The following is a 17,345-nucleotide window of genomic DNA, read 5'->3' as shown; positions in this document are numbered from 1 at the left end:
CCTAGGTAATGAACTCTTAAGGATTAATCAAAATGAAAAAAGATTTATAACAGGGAACCTAAGACAGTAATCTCTAAATGACAACAACGTCGGAACAATAAAAGAGGGAATAAACAGTGTACATACAGAACTTTCAAATGGAGAGGAAAGCAAGGTGAAACCAAGTAATAAAAGACTGGCCCAAACTTAGAAAGATAAGGGTAATTTTCAAGGTAACCACAAAGAAAGTTAACAAAACCTTCTCATTAGAATAAAGAAAAACAAAGTCTCAGTAAACACAAAATCTACAAAAACAAAATAAATGAAAAAATCCACAAACAAAAGGAATTCAGCACAGTAGAGTAGGAGGAACAAAGGAAATGTCAGCACCACAAAAGAAAAAAAAGCACTACAAAATGACAGCAATAAACTCACACCATCAATAATTAATACTGAATGTAAATGGCCTAAATGCACCCATAAAGAGACAGAGAGTGGCAGAATGGATAAAAAAAAACAGGATCCATTAATATGCTGTCCACAACAGACACACCATAGAAACAAGGACATAAGTTTATTAAAAAGCAAAGGATGGAAAAAAAATATACCAAGCAAACACCTACCCAAAAAAGAGCAGGAGTGGCAATACTAATCTCAGATAAAAACACTTTAAAACAAAATCCACCATAAAAGACAAAGAAGGGCATTATATAATTATTAAAGGGACGATCTATCATGAAGACATAATAAATATCTATGCACCCAACGACAGGGCTCCAAAATACATAAAACAAACTCTAACAGCATTGAAAAGAGAAATTAACAGTTCCACAGTAATAGTAGGAGACTTCAATACACCACTCTAGGTAAAGGACAGAACATCTAGAAGAAATTTAAGAAAGATACAGGAAATCTAACAGCCAAAATCAGCCAACTTAACCTCGTAGACATATATAGAACACTCCACCCAACAGCCACAAAGTACACATCCTTTTCCAGCACACATGGGATGTTCTCAGAATAGACCACATCTCAGGCTCAAAGAAACCCTTAACAAAATCCAAAACATTGAAGAAATACAAAGTATCTTCTATGATCACAACACCATCAAAGTAGAAATTAACAACAGAAAGGGAACGATAAAAAAATAAAAATCAATTACATGGAAACTGAATAACACCCTGCATAAAAACCACTGGGTAATAGAAGAAATCAGAGATTGAATAAAAAAAAATTCCTAGAATCAAACAAGAATGAAAACATGTCATACCAAAACCTCTGGGACACAGCAAAGGCAGTGCTCAGAGGTCAATTTATAGCAATAGATGGACACATAAAAAAAAAGAAGGGACAAAATCAAAACATTAACTATACAACTTGAACAAATAGAGAAAGCAAAAGAAGCCCAAGTCCACCAGAAGAAAAGCCCAAGTCCACCAGAAGAAAGGAAATAATAAACATCAGAGCAGAAATAAATGAAATAGAGAATAAAAAAACAATAGGAAAAAAATCAACAAAACCAAAATTTATTCTTTGAAAGGATCAACGAAATCGACAAACCACTGGCCAAACTGACAAAAGGGAAACATGAGAGGATGCAAATAACCCAAATAAGAAATGAAATGGAGGCCATTACAACAGACCCAAAAGAAATAAAAAGTATAATAACAAAGTACTATGAAAAACTCCAACAAATTTGAAAACCTAGAAAAACAGACAAATATCTAGAAACACACTGCCTACCCAAACTAACACAAAATGATGTTGAAAATCTGAACAGACCTACAACAAGAGAAGAGATTGAAAAGGTAACAAAAACAAACAAACAAAAAACCCTTGGCCCAGATGGGTTCACTGGAGAATTCTACCAAACATTCAGAGAAGAGCTTACAGCAGTGCTTCTCAAACTATTTCAGAACATAGAGAAGGAGGGGGTACTTCTGAATTCATTCTATGAAACTACCATAACCCTCATACCAAAACAAGGCAAAGACACCACAAAAATGAAAATTACAGATCAATATCTCTCATGAATATAGATGCAAAAATTCTCAACAAAATTCTAGCCAATAGAATTCAGCATCATATCAAAAACTAATAATACACTCCATCCAAGTGAGATTCATACCAGGTATGCAAGGATGGTTTGACGTTAGATAATCAGTCAACGTAATCCACCACAGAAATAAAAGAATTACATGATCAACTCCATAGGGTTTTTAATGTTTTTTTTTTTTTCAGAAGTAGATAGCCAGGTCCTTCTTTTGAGAAGCCTCTGGGTGGATTTGAACTTCTAACCTTTCAATTCGCAGCTGAGTGCGTTAACCATTTACTCTGCCTAGGAACTCCTATAGCACTGCAAGGGGCCCTGAGTAGCCAAAACAACCTTGAAAAAGAACAATATAAGAGGACTCACACTTCCTGATCTCAAAACACACTGTAAATATACCTCAATCAAAACAGTCTGATCTTAGACAAATAGAACAGAATTGAGAGTCCAGACATAAACCTATATATCTATAGTCAACTGATTTTCAACTAGGGTGCTCAATCTATCCAATGGGAAAAGAATACAAAGAATAGTTGCTGTAATAAACGGTGCTGGAACAACTGGATTTCCACAAGGAAAAGAAACCTGAACTCATACCTCACACCATACATGAAAACTAACTCAAAATGGATCAAGGACCTAAATGAAAGAACAAAAACCATAAAACTCTTGGAACAAATCTTATGAGTAATGCTTCAGGATGTAGTTTTTTTTTTTTTTATTAACTTTTATTGAGCTTCAAGTGAACGTTTACAAATCAAGTCAGATTGTCACATATAAGTTTATATACATCTTACTCCGTACTCCCACTTGCTCTCCCCCTAATGAGTCAGCCCTTCCAGTCTCTCCTTTCGTGACAATTTTGCCAGCTTCCAACTCTCTCTATCCTCCCATCCCCCCTCCAGACAGGAGATGCTAACACAGTCTCAAGTGTCCACCTGATATAATTACCTCGCTCTTCATCAGCATCTCTCTCCTACCCACTGTCCAGTCCCTTTCATGTCTGATGAGTTGTCTTCGGGAATGGTTCCTGTCCTGTGCCAACAGAAGGTTTGGGGACCATGACCGCTGGGATTCCTCTAGTCTCAGTCAGACCATTAAGTATAGTCTTTTTATGAGAATTTGGGGTCTGCATCCCACTGATCTCCTGCTCCCTCAGGGGTTCTCTGCTGTGCTCCCTGTCAGGGCAGTCATCGATTGTGGCCGGGCACCAACTAGTTCTTCTGGTCTCAGGATGATGTAGGTCTCTGGTTCATGTGGCCCTTTCTGTCTCTTGGGCTCTTAGTTGTCGTGTGACCTTGGTGTTCTTCATTCGCCTTTGCTCCAGGTGGGTTGAGACCAATTGATGCATCTTAGACAGCTGCTTGTTAGCATTTAAGATCCCAGACGCCACATTTCAAAGTGGGATGCGGAATGTTTTCATAATAGAATTATTTTGCCAATTGACTTAGAAGTCCCCTTAAACCATGTTCCCCAAACCCCCGTCCTTGCTCCGCTGACCTTTGAAGCATTCATTTTATCCCAGAAACTTCTTTGTTTTTGGTCCAGTCCAATTGAGCTGACCTTCCATGTGTTGAGTGTTGTCCTTCCCTTCACCTAAAGCAGTTCTTATCTACTAATTAATCAGTAAAAAACCCTCTCCCACCCTCCCTCCCTCCCTTGTAACCACAAAAGTATGTGCTCTGGGAGGGGGCCAAGATGGCGGACTACGTAGGCGCTACCTCGGATCCCTCTTGCAACAAAGACTTGGAAAAACAAGTGAATCGATCACATACATAACAATCTACGAACCCTGAACAACAAACACAGATTTAGAGATGAAGAACGAACAAATACAGGGAAGCAGCGACTGTTTTCGGAGTCTGGAGCCAGCGTCCCAGTCAGGTAACCTTGGCGCCGGGCCTAGGTCTGGGCCCAGGGGAGCTGAACTCAAAAATCTTGTGACGGCACAAACAAGGGGCACAGCCCTACCCCCTGAACTGACCCCGGGAGGGGGCCCAGCCGGTTCACGCAGGCGGCATCACGACGCGGCTGGTGGGAGAAGTCCCCGGGAGGCAGTGACTGGTTTTGGAGCTGGGAGTGCAGCGTCCCAGCCGGGGAACCTTGGCGCTGGGCATTTGACTGGGTGCTGTCATGGTGCAAGCACAGGGCACAGCCCTACTTCCCTGAACTAACCCCGGGAGGGGGCCCAGCCGGTCTGCGGGGGCGGCGTGGTGACGCGGCTGGTGGGACGAGAAGTCCCCGGGAGGCAGCGACTGATTTTGGAGCCGGGAGTGCAGCGTCCCAGCAGGGGAACCTTGACGCTGGGCTTTGGACTGGCAGCGGAGGATCTGACCACGGCTTCAGCGGGCCAGACCCCCGGGGGCAATCTTCACACAGCCAGCACACATAGGTGACACACCCCTCGGAAATCTCAGATAAAATAATCAGTCCAAGCAAGACAAGCAACTTTGGCTATATTCCGAGGTGCTACTCTCCTATTTCTCTGAACCACCCCCACCCTTCCCAGGCGGCTTCAATAACATTGGAATTTCCTGAGCCAGAGGGAGAACGGCTCCGGCTCCACGGCGGCTTTGCTTCCCCCCCCCTTTTTTTTTTGGTCTTTTCCTAACCCATTCTTCCGGCCTGAGAGAAGCAACCATGAAAAACCCAGGGACCAAAAATCCTTCCCTAATTGGACTAAAAACACAGAACCAGCTACAGCCAAGCATATATGATCCAAATCTCGGACTTTCATCCTTACAGAGAACAAGGTGGCGGTTATAATCCAAAGGCAGTTCTGATAGGGATCTGACTGCATTTTTTTTAGTGGATTTTCTGGAAAAACAAGTTTCCCAGGTCTGATATCTCTGCTTATTCAACAGAGCCCTAACTGACCCACAACAGGGAACTGAGGGCTGAAGCTCCCCCCAGACCACCTAGCCTCTTGCCTTAAGGGTCTAAGGAGGGTGACACCTACCAATCAGTAGAGGTACTTGCATTGGGGGCCTAAGGTACAGCTGCAGTGCCCTCCCCCCAAGGTGCTATAGGAATAGAGACACACCTACCGCACTGACACTTGGGGGAAGCCTGTCAGCATCCTGCCCCCCCCGGAGTGTGAACCCCAGCTGCTAATAGAATCTGGTGCACACAACTATCACCACTACTTCTCGAGGTGGATAGGTGTTAGGGTGCAATACACACTTGATGACCCCAAATCAGATTCTACTCAAGAATGGTGAATAGACTCAGGCATATATATCTGGCAACAACCCAAACCAGCTGGTAATAGGTCATAAGTAAGTCAAGGGCTACAACAAACAAGACAGCACAATCTAGTAGCCCATCCACGTATATTGAAAGAAAACAAAACAAGATAAGACCCAGTGAGCAATTATAGAATAAACCACTACTTTTTTTTTTATATATCTTAGTGATGGCTCGGACACAGCAGTCGATATCAAACCACATAAAGAAGCAGACCATGACAGCTTCTCCAACCCCCAAACAAAAGAATCAAAATCTTTCCCAAATGAAGATACAATTCTGGAATTATCAGATAAAGAATATAAAAAAACTAATTTACAGAATGCTTCAAGACATCACAAACGAAATAAGGCAAACTGCAGAAAAAGCCAAGGAACACACTGATAAAACAGTTGAAGAACTCAAAAAGATTATTCAAGAACATAGTGGAAAAATTAATGAGTTGCAAGAATCCATAAAGAGACAGCAAGTACAAATCCAAAAGATTAACAATAAAATTACAGAATTAGACAACACAATAGGAAGTCAGAGGAGCAGACTCGAGCAATTAGAAAGCAGAGTGGGAAATCTGGAGGACCAGGGAATTAACACCAACATAGCTGAACAAAAATCAGATAAAAGAATTAAAAAAAATGAAGAAACCCTAAGAATCATGTGGGACTCTATCAAGAAGGACAACTTGCGTGTGATTGGAGTCCCAGAACAGGGAGGGAGGACAGAAAATACAGAGAAAATAGTTGAAGATCTGCTGACAGAAAACTTCCCTGACATCACGAAAGATGAAAGGATATCTATCCAAGATGCTCATCGAACCCCATCTAAGATTGATCCAAAAAGAAAAACACTAAGACATATTATCATCAAACTTGCCAAAACCAAAGATAAAGAGAAAATTTTAAAAGCAGCCAGGGATAAAAGAAAGGTCTCCTTCAAGGGAGAATCAATAAGAATAAGTTCAGACTACTCAGCAGAAACCATGCAGGCAAGAAGGGAATGGGATGACATATACAGAGCACAGAAGGAGAAAAACTGCCAGCCAAGGATCATATGTCCAGCAAAACTCTCTGAAATATGAAGGCGAAATTAAGATATTTACAGATAAACACAAGATTAGAGAATTTACAAAAACCAAACCAAAGCTACAAGAAATACTAAAGGATATTCTTTGGTCAGAAAACCAATAACATCAGATACCAGCACAACACAAGTTCACAAAACGGAACATCCTGATATCAACTCAAATAGGGAAATCACAAAAACAAATTAAGATTAATTAAAAAAAATGCTCATAACAGGGAATCATTGAAGTCAATATGTAAAAGATCACAATAATCAAAAAGAGGGACTAAATACAGGTGGCATAGAACTGCCATATGGAGAGTGATAAAAGGCGATATAGAACAATACAAGTTAGGTTTTTAGTCAGAAAAATAGGGGTAAATATTAAGGTAACCACAAAGAGGTATGACAACTCCATAACTCAAGATAAAAGCCAAAAAAAAACATAACGACTCAACTAACATAAAGTCAAACACTACGAAAACGAGGATCTCACAATTTACTAAGAAAAACGTCTCCGCACAAAAAAGTAAGTGGAAAAATGAAATTCTCAACAACACACATAAAAAGGCATCAAAATGACACCACTAAACACTTATTTATCTATAATTACGCTGAATGTAAATGGACTAAATGCACCAATAAAGAGTCAGAGAGTCTCAGACTGGATAAAGAAACACGATCCGTCTATATGCTGCCTACAAGAGACACACTTTAGACTTAGAGACACAAACAAACTAAAACTCAAAGGATGGAAAAAAGTATATCAAGCAAACAATAAGCAAAAAAGAAGAGGAGTAGCAATATTAATTTCTGACAAAATAGACTTTAGACTTAAATCCACCACAAAGGATAAAGAAGGACACTACATAATGATAAAAGGGACAATTGATCAGGAAGACATAACCATATTAAATATTTATGCACCCAATGACAGGGCTGCAAGATACATAAATCAAATTTTAACAGAACTGAAAAGTGAGATAGACACTTCCACAATTATAGTAGGAGACTTCAACACACCACTTTCGGAGAAGGACAGGACATCCAGTAAGAAGCTCAATAGAGACAGTGAAGACCTAATTACAACAATCAACCAACTTGACCTCATTGACTTATACAGAACTCTCCACCCAACTGCTGCAAAGTATACTTTTTTTTCTAGCGCACATGGAACATTCTCTAGAATAGACCACATATTAGGTCATAAAACAAACCTTTGCAGAGTCCAAAACATCGAAATATTACAAAGCATCTTCTCAGACCACAAGGCAATAAAACTAGAAATCAATAACAGAAAAACTAGGGGAAAGAAATCAAATATTTGGAAACTGAACAATACCCTCCTGAAAAAAGACTGGGTTATAGAAGACATCAAGGAGGGAATAAGGAAATTCATAGAATGCAACGAGAACGAAAATACTTCCTATCAAAACCTCTGGGACACAGCAAAAGCAGTGCTCAGAGGCCAATTTATATCGATAAATGCACACATACTAAAAGAAGAAAGAGCCAAAAGCAGAGAACTGTCCCTACAACTTGAACAAATAGAAAGTGAGCAACAAAAGAATCCATCAGGCACCAGAAGAAAACAAATAATAAAAATTAGAGCTGAACTAAATGAATTAGAGAACAGGAAAACAATTGAAAGAATTAACAAAGCCAAAAGCTGGTTCTTTGAAAAAATTAACAAAATTGATAAACCATTGGCTAGACTGACTAAAGAAATACAGGAAAGGAAACAAATAACCCGAATAAGAAACGAGAAGGGCCACATCACAACAGACCCAACAGAAATTAAAAGAATCATATCAGATTATTACGAAAAATTGTACTCTAACAAATTTGCAAACCTAGAAGAAATGGATGAATTCCTAGAAAAACACTACCTACCTAAACTAACACATTCAGAAGTAGAACAACTAAATAGACCCATAACAAAAAAAGAGATTGAAACGGTAATCGAAAAACTCCCAACAAAAAAAAGCCCTGGCCCGGACGGCTTCACTGCAGAGTTCTACCAAACTTTCAGAGAAGAATTAACACCACTACTACTAAAGGTATTTCAAAGCATAGAAAATGACGGAATACTACCCAACTCATTCTATGAAGCCACCATCTCCCTGATACCAAAACCAGGTAAAGACATTACCAAAAAAGAAAATTATAGACCTATGTCCCTCATGAACATAGATGCAAAAATCCTCAACAAAATTCTAGCCAATAGAATTCAACAACATATCAAAAAAATAATTCACCACGACCAAGTGGGATTTATACCAGGTATGCAAGGCTGGTTTAATATTAGAAAAACCATTAATGTAATCCACCACATAAATAAAACAAAAGACAAAAACCACATGATCTTATCGATTGATGCAGAAAAGGCATTTGACAAAGTCCAACACCCATTTATGATAAAAACTCTCACCAAAATAGGAATTGAAGGAAAATTCCTCAACATAATAAAGGGCATCTATGCAAAGCCAACAGCCAACATCACTCTAAATGGAGAGAACCTGAAAGCATTTCCCTTGAGAACGGGAACCAGACAAGGATGCCCTTTATCAGCGCTCTTATTCAACATTGTGCTAGAAGTCCTAGCCAGAGCAATTAGGCTAGACAAAGAAATAAAGGGCATCCGGATTGGCGAGGAGGAAGTAAAATTATCTCTATTTGCAGATGACATGATCTTATAAGCAGAAAACCCTAAGGAATCCTCCAGAAAACTACTGAAACTAATAGAAGAGTTTGGCAGAGTCTCAGGTTATAAGATAAACATACAAAAATCACTTAGATTCCTCTACATCAACAAAAAGAACATCGAAGAGGAAATAACCAAATCAATACCATTCACAGTGGCCCCCAAGAAGATAAAATACTTAGGAATAAATCTTACCAAGGATGTAAAAGACCTATACAAAGACAACTACAAAGCTCTACTACAAGAAATTCAAAAGGACATACTTAAGTGGAAAAACATACCTTGCTCATGGATAGGAAGACTTAACATAGTAAAAATGTCTATTCTACCAAAAGCCATCTATACATACAATGCACTTCCAATCCAAATTCCAAAGTCATTTTTTAAGATGATAGAGAAACAAATCACCAACTTCATATGGAAGGGAAAGAAGCCTCGGATAAGTGAAGCATTACTGAAAAAGAAGAAGAAAGTGGGAGGCCTTGCTCTACCTGATTTCAGAAGCTATTATACAGCCACAGTAGTCAAAACAGCCTGATATTGGTACAACAACAGGCACATAGACCAGTGGAACAGAATTGAGAACCCAGATATAAATCCATCCACATATGAGCAGCTGATATTTGACAAAGGCCCAGTGTCAGTTAATTGGGGAAAAGATAGTCTTTTTAACAAATGGTGCTGGCATAACTGGATATCCATTTGCAAAAAAAAGGACCAGGACCCATACCTCACACCATGCACAAAAACTAACTCCAAGTGGTGGCATGTGTGTAGGTATGTCTGTAGAGGGACAGCTTCTGGGATTCTGGGATTTTCAACTACATGGAAAAAAAACATGGCCACTGAGTTGATTCCAACTCATAGCAACACTATAGGACAGAGCAGAACTGTCCCATAGGGTTTCCAAGAAGCACCTGGTAGATTCGACCTGCTGACCTTTTGGTTAGCAGCCGTAGCCCTTAACCACTACACCACCAAGGTTTTCTAATATTGGTATCAACAGATACTTATGGGCTATCAACTATTTAAGGGACCTGGAAAGGTAGAAGACATAATGCCTATCTCTGACTGGCTTATTGATATTGCCATTGTCATTCCCTTCTAGTTGTATAGCATCTCATAGCTTATAAAGCACTTTTCATTTTTGTTAGCCTTTTTGAGCTTCAGAACACTGCTTGTGAAGCCCAAATTATTATCCCAAGGTTACACATGATAAAGCTGAGGCTCAAAGAGGTAAAATGACTTATTCCAGGTCACGCAGCTAGTAAGTGGCAGAACCAAGATTCAAATCCAGGTATGTCTGACTTCAAAACTTAAACCCTTTCCAGCACACCAAGCTGTCAGAAGGCAAACTCAATTGACTTTCTAATTTTGCTCAATAAATGTTGAGTGAATGAGTGAGTGAAAGAATGAATTAATGAATTATGAGAAGAAACAGCTCAAGTACTAGGGCAGATTTATGGCTCCACATTTATATATGTGTGTTATGGGGGAGTCCTTCGGCATATGAAATTGGTGGGGGGTGGTGGGGAGAAGTAACTTACCATCACTAAGCACCCCTGTGAGCTAGGGAAATCCATAGACCCTATTTAATTCAATCCTCACAATGATCCTGTGAGGCAAATATCATTCAGCACGCCATTCCTCAGATGGGGAAACAGTTCTCCAGAGAAGCTATCTGACATGCTCAAGGTGGCAGGACAGAAATTTGAACTTGGGTATGTCCAACTTCAAAAGCTAATCCTGGATTCTGGCATTTTCAACTATACTGATCTGCCCTAGGAAACTCCAGATTAGAAGCTTGGAAGGGCTGGTAGAGGTGTGTGTGGAGGAAGGTGGAATGGTAGAAATTTAGCAGTAGAAAACGAACCAGAGTCCTTCTGGCTCTGAGCAAAGTAGAAGTAAATCCGGTACTTACTAATCATGATCTGAACGTGTTCCTTGGATCTCACTGATGGCAAAGTCAGGGATGAAAGAGGAGATGGAGGACAACTGGCTTCCCAAATGGGGTCCTGATATCACCCTCCTTTTCAGGGGTATTTTTAGCCCAGAGTGTCTGGTTGGAACCTTGAGAAACAGAGCTGCAAGGTAGGATCTACTTATATCCCAGAGGTGAGAGTGGCTGCTGAGGTGATGGCAGGATCTGAACCAATCTTGGGGGTACATTTTCCCACCCATGGCCTATAAATAAGCCCAGAGCAGTCCCCGTGGTAGGGACTACTAACCCTGTATCTTCCAGGCCTTTCCCCCAAGAGGCTGTTACCTGCTTCTGGCAATCAGGAAGCTGGTGGGGAGGACTCTCTGATGCACTTGGCAGTGGAGGGGTAGCAGCTGTTCAAAAGCCTCTGAAATGCCAGGAGTGAGTCCACTTCCTAAGAGAGAAGGAGGGAAAGAGAGGGAGGGAAAGGAGCGGCAGCTGTGACTAGATCCCCTGAAACTGGAACCCTTGGCCTAATCTCCTAGGGTATTATGGGAGAGTACCTTATCCCAGGCAGGAGCCTTGGAAAATAAGGCTGACATCTGCTGCTGTCTTGATAGCTTGGTCTGTACCCATCCACCTATAGTCCACTTGGCAGGTCTGGCAACTCCACTGTAGGTGAGCTTGGATGGAATGGAAGGCTTGGCATCCTAGCATTTAGGACTTTGGTCTAGGACTGGAGTAAAATCACTTTGATGTGATGGAATGTCAGGAGGTTGAAGCCCTCAGTAATAACTCTGTTATTAACTGTCTTTGTCACCTTGGGCAGGTCTCTTGTCCTTAGTCTTTTCCCTTAACCTTAAAACAAGAAGAGTGCACAACTTCTAAGGACCCTCCTAATTCTGACAGTAAAGTATTATCTCCCTGTCTTCAGAATTCCTTACCCTTTCCTTTTACTGCCTCCCTATCCCTTGGGAATTTCTGAAAGAGATGATGCTATAGAAAACCTAAGCCGGTGGTTTCTTTGGATGCTACTTTCCTATACTGCTAGGAAGGAATTTCAGAGTTTGAAATAACTCTGAGTCAAAGCATCCCCCACACTCAGAGTAAGCAAAATAAGAGAGAAAAGAGAAGAAGCAGGCCCAGAGTCTTTGGAGTCGAGGAAGGCTTGGGGCACGGGGAACTGGGATCTGGGCTTCCAGAGATTTTAGGGACTTTTAAAAAATCCGAAAAGGAATGTGGCAAGGTTCTGTGTATCCTCAGCATTCATGCATACTGTGTTACCATAAAAAGTACCAGGGGTGGTCTGGAGGGCATTAGGGTGTGGTGTAAGCATGGCTTCTACCCCCTCCACAAGTACCCCAGCTGTGGCAGAGGATGTAGCTTTACTTGTGAGTGACAACAGTCTGGCTGGTAGGGCCAGTGGGCTGAGTAGGAAAAGGCACACCCTAGAGCTCTGGGAGGTAACTAAGGTATGGGTTGGGGTAGGTCTTTGGATTTTGAGTGAATTAAAAAAAACAACCCTGAGCCTTGAGGGGCTTTCCATGGTCAGTGGTCAGTGAAGGAAGATATAGACCTGGGGCCCACATAGAGTAGGTCTAGGCAAGATACAAGAGAGATAGGGCTAAGATGACTCTATGGGGAATATTGGAGTAGTCTCTTTGAGGCCGTGAGGACATATATAAGAGCACTGCAAAGAGGATGGAGAGGAAGAACTATAGTATATGAGGTTTGGAAGGTATTAGGTACAGAAGGCCTGGGAAAAATGAAGGCTTTGGGAAGAACAGGATAATTCAGTGCTTTGAGTTAAAGCCTCCTTTCCCCCAAATAAGGATATTTACATTTTAAAAGAAGAGCATGGACAGGACAAAGTCTATACCAAGGCATTAGTAATGGTGACTATCCAGGTACCAACGAGGAGAGTAATGGGGGGATTAGGAGAAGCAGGGTAAATGTCAACACAGCCTGTCTCTATATGAAGCCTGCCTGGCATGTTCTGCCACAGAAACCAGGGCATAAAAGGAATACCTAAGCAGAGCATCGTGAGTCTCCTCCAGCCCACTTGGTCCAACTTCACGGGATGTTCTGTGAGATGGGCAGAGAGTGGCATTTTTCCAGGAGGATTTTTAGGGATGAAGTCCTTGAAGATGGTTCACCTGGAGGAAAGAAGGCCAGCAAAGAACAGCTGTCTGGATTAGTTACTCAATGGGGGTGGGAAGTAGAACAACCCTTGGCTCAAACAGCAGAGCTTTCAGTTCGCAATGTCACCTGGTCCAGCTCCCAACTCTGGGCAGGGTTAACATATGTCATCAATAAATGCAAGCCAAGGAGATGGGGCCAAGATGGCAGAATAGACAGACACTTCTGGCGAGCCCTCTTACAACAAAAACCCCAAATTGCAAGTGAAATGAATATACGTATGACAAGCTAGGAGCCCTGAACAAAAAAGACAAAGTCAGAAACAAACTGAGCGGCAGGGGGAGGAAGAGATGGTTCAGAAGTGGAGAGGAATTACTGGACCTGAATCGCTGGGAGGCCTCAGGCACCATTCCCAGGAGCAGCTGTGGTGGGCTTATACTACTGTTTTGGCCACAGTTCCATCAGGGAGGACAGCCAGCCACACAGTCTACTCACACCTCTGGAACCAGAGAAGAATGACGCTCTTGGCAAAAGCTAAGTACTTGCTTACATTTTACCGTGCCCCCCTACCCAGAGCCAGCTTCAGTGGCTGCTGATTTCCCTGGGCCTGAGATAGGCCCTGTTGTGTGCCTAGAGCCATCCTCCGGGCTTTGGAGGTGGAATAAATTTGCAACTGGGGGAAAAGATCATTTGCCAGCTCCACTAACTGGGGGGGCTCAGGACAGAAGCAGCTCCTGTCCAGGCATAAGCAGTCCATGGACTTTGAGTACCTTTCCCCCCTGCATGGACCTGTGTTGGCCTATTTCAAGAGAATAGGCCCTTGTTGGCAGACTACAACTGTTTCAGCTGGGTGGTGTAGAGGTGGGTGTTTGATGTTTGACATTGCTTTTCCTATTAAACAGAGTCCTCACCTACCCACATCAGGGTCCTAAGGACTGGTGGCTCCATTCATGTCACTCAGCCACCCACGACAGGGGTTCAAGGATAACTGGTATCTCCCATTCCTCAGAACCAAAAACTTTGGGTGCCCATGGTCCACCTGCAGAACCCACCCACCTGTACGCTAAAGGAAAGAAGGACACACTTTCCTCAGAGACACTTGGGAGAAGATTCTAAGCCCCTGGCCTTGTTCAGAGCATGACCCCTGTTGCAATCAGATACCAGTACCTACACCAATCACCCCTGCCTCTCTAAAACTGTAGGACAGAGCCTATACCACGCACTTGATTATCAGCTACCTTGACACCTGACCTGAATTCATGAAAGAAAAGTGAATGGACTCCCAGACTATTGTACTTGGTAACAGATCTAGCCATCTGGGGACAGGATGTCAGAGCTCCAAAGGCGAAAATAATCAAGCTAGCTCACTCTAGCAATCCATTTGGGCATATCAAAACAAAACAAAGCAAGAAGCTATGTCACACTAAGCAAACATAAAATAAACTAATACGATGACTTATAGATGACTTGGAGAGAGCAGTCAATATAAAGTCACATAAACAAACAGAATATGATCACCTCAACAAGCTCTCAAAACAAAGAATCAAGGGATCTTCTAGATGAAAGAGCCTTCCTGGAATTACCAGATGCAGAATACAAAAGATTAACATACAGAACCCTTCAAGACATCAGGAAGGAAATGTGGCAATACACAGAACAAGCCAAGGAACAAGCAGATAAAGCAGTAGAAGAAATTAAAAAGGTTATTCAGGAACATATGGAAAAATGTAATAAGCTGGAAAAATCCACAAACAGCAATCAGAAATTCAGAAGATTAACAATAAAATTACAGACGTAGACAACACAATAGAAAGTCAGAGGAGCAGAACTGAGCAAGTGGAAGGCAGAATTTGTGAACTTGAAGATAAAGCACTTGGCACCAATATATTTGAAGAAAAATCACATAAAAAGGATTTAAAAAGTGAAGAAATCTTAAGAATCATGTGGGACTCTATCAAAAGAAATAACCAATGAGTGATTAGAGTACCAGAACAGGTACGGATAACAGAAAATACAGAGAGAATTGTTGAAGATTTGTTGGCAGAAAACTTCCCTGATATCATGAAAGATGAGAAGATATCTATCCAATATCCTCATCAAACTCCACATAAGGTGGATTTTAAAAGAAAGTCACCAAGACATATTATAATCAAACCGGACTACTCGGCAGAAACCATGCAGGCAAGAAGGCAATGGGTTGACTTATATAAAGCATTGATGGAAAAAAAATTGCCAGCCAAGAATCATATATCCAGCAAAACTGTCTCTCAAATATGAAGGTGAAATTAAGACACTTCCAGATGAACACAAGTTTAGGGAATAAGTAAAAACCAAACCAAAACTACAAGAAATACTGAAGGGAGTTCTTCGGTTAGAAAATCAGTAATATCAAGTATCGACCCAAGACTAGAACACAGGACAGAGCCATCAGATGTCAACCCAGACAGGGAAATCACAAAAATAAATCAAGATGAAGAAATGCTCAAAACAGGGAAACAGCAATGTTATTATGTAAACGAAGATAACAATAAATAATAAAGAGGGACTAAGAAACGTAGTCATAGATCTTTCAAATGGAGAGGAAAACAAGGCTATGTAAGGAAACAAAAGTTAGGTTTAAATTTAGACAAATGGGGTAAATAAAAAAAAAGGAGACAAATTACCCTACACATCAAAATAAAATACAAGAAAAAAATAGAGACTCAGCAGAAACAAAGTCAAAAGCATTGAATATGAGGAAAAGACAATATATAAACTACTCAGCACAAAACATTAAGTGGGAAAAAGAAACTGTCAACAACACACAAAAAAAGACATCAAAATGATAGCACTAAATTCATACCTATCCATAACTATGCTGAATGTAAATGGACTAAATACACCAATAAAGAGACAGAGAGTGAGAGAAAGGATTAAAAAACACCATCTGCATATATGCTGCCTACAAGAGACACAGCTTAGTCTTAGAGACACAAACTAACTAAAACTCAAAGGAAGGAAAAAATTATATCAAGCAAACAACAATCAAAAAGAGCAGGAGTGGCAATATTAATTTCTGACAAAATAGACTTTGAAGTGAAATCCATCATAAAGGATAAGGAAGAAAACTATGTAATGATTAAAGGGGCAATATACCAGGAGGATATAATCATATAAAATATTTATGCCTCAATGACAGGGCTGCAATATACATAAAACAAACTCTAACAGCATTCAAAAGTGACATAAACAACCCCACAATTAGAGTAGGAGACTTTAACACACCACTTTTGTTGAAGGACAGGACAACCAGAAAGAAGTTCAATAAAGACACAGAAGATCTAAATGCCACAATCAACCAACTTTACCTCATAGGCATGTACAGAACAATCCACCCAACAGTAGCCAAGTTATACTTCCTTTTCTAGTGCACATGGAACATTCTCTAGAATAGACCACATATTAGGTCATAAAGCAAGCCTTAGAAGAATCCAAAACATTGAAATATTACAAAGCATCTTCTCTGGACATAAAGCCATAAAAGCAGAAATCAATAACAGAAAAAGCAGGGAAAAGAAATCAAACACTTGGAAATGGAACAATACCCTGCTCAAAAAAGACTGGATTATAGAAGACATTAAGGATGGGATAAAGAAATTCAGAGAATCCAATGAGAATGAAAACACTTCCTATCAGAACCTTTGGGACACAGTGAAAGCAGTGCTCAGAGGTCAATTTATATCAATAAATGCACACATCCAAAAAGAAGAAAGGGCCAAAAATCAAAGAATTATCCCTACAACTTGAATAGAAAGAGAGCAAAAAAAGAAACCCTTAGGAACTGGAAGAAAGTAAATAATAAAAATTGGAGCAAAACGAAAAGAAGTAGAAAACAGAAAAACAATTGAAAGAATTAACAAGACCAAAAGCTGGTTCTTTGAAAAAATTGACAAAATTGATAAACCACTGGTCAAACTAATAAAAGAAAAAAGGGATAGGAAGCAAATAACCTGAATAAGAAATGAGATGGGCAATATTACAACAGACCCGACTGAAATTAAAAGAATCATAACAGGTTACTATACAACATTGTTCTGTAATAAATTTGAAAACCGAGAAGAAATGGATGAATTCCTAGAAACACACTACCTATCTAAATTAACTGAAACAGAGGTAGAACTACTAAACAGACCCATAACAAAAGAAGAGATTGAAAAAGTAATCAAAAAAACTCCCAGCAAAAAAAAAAGCCCTGGCCCGGACGGCTT

The sequence above is a fragment of the Loxodonta africana genome, chromosome X (genome assembly GCF_030014295.1).
Source record: "Loxodonta africana isolate mLoxAfr1 chromosome X, mLoxAfr1.hap2, whole genome shotgun sequence".
NCBI lineage: Eukaryota > Metazoa > Chordata > Mammalia > Proboscidea > Elephantidae > Loxodonta > Loxodonta africana.
This window is presented reverse-complemented; position numbering follows the sequence as displayed.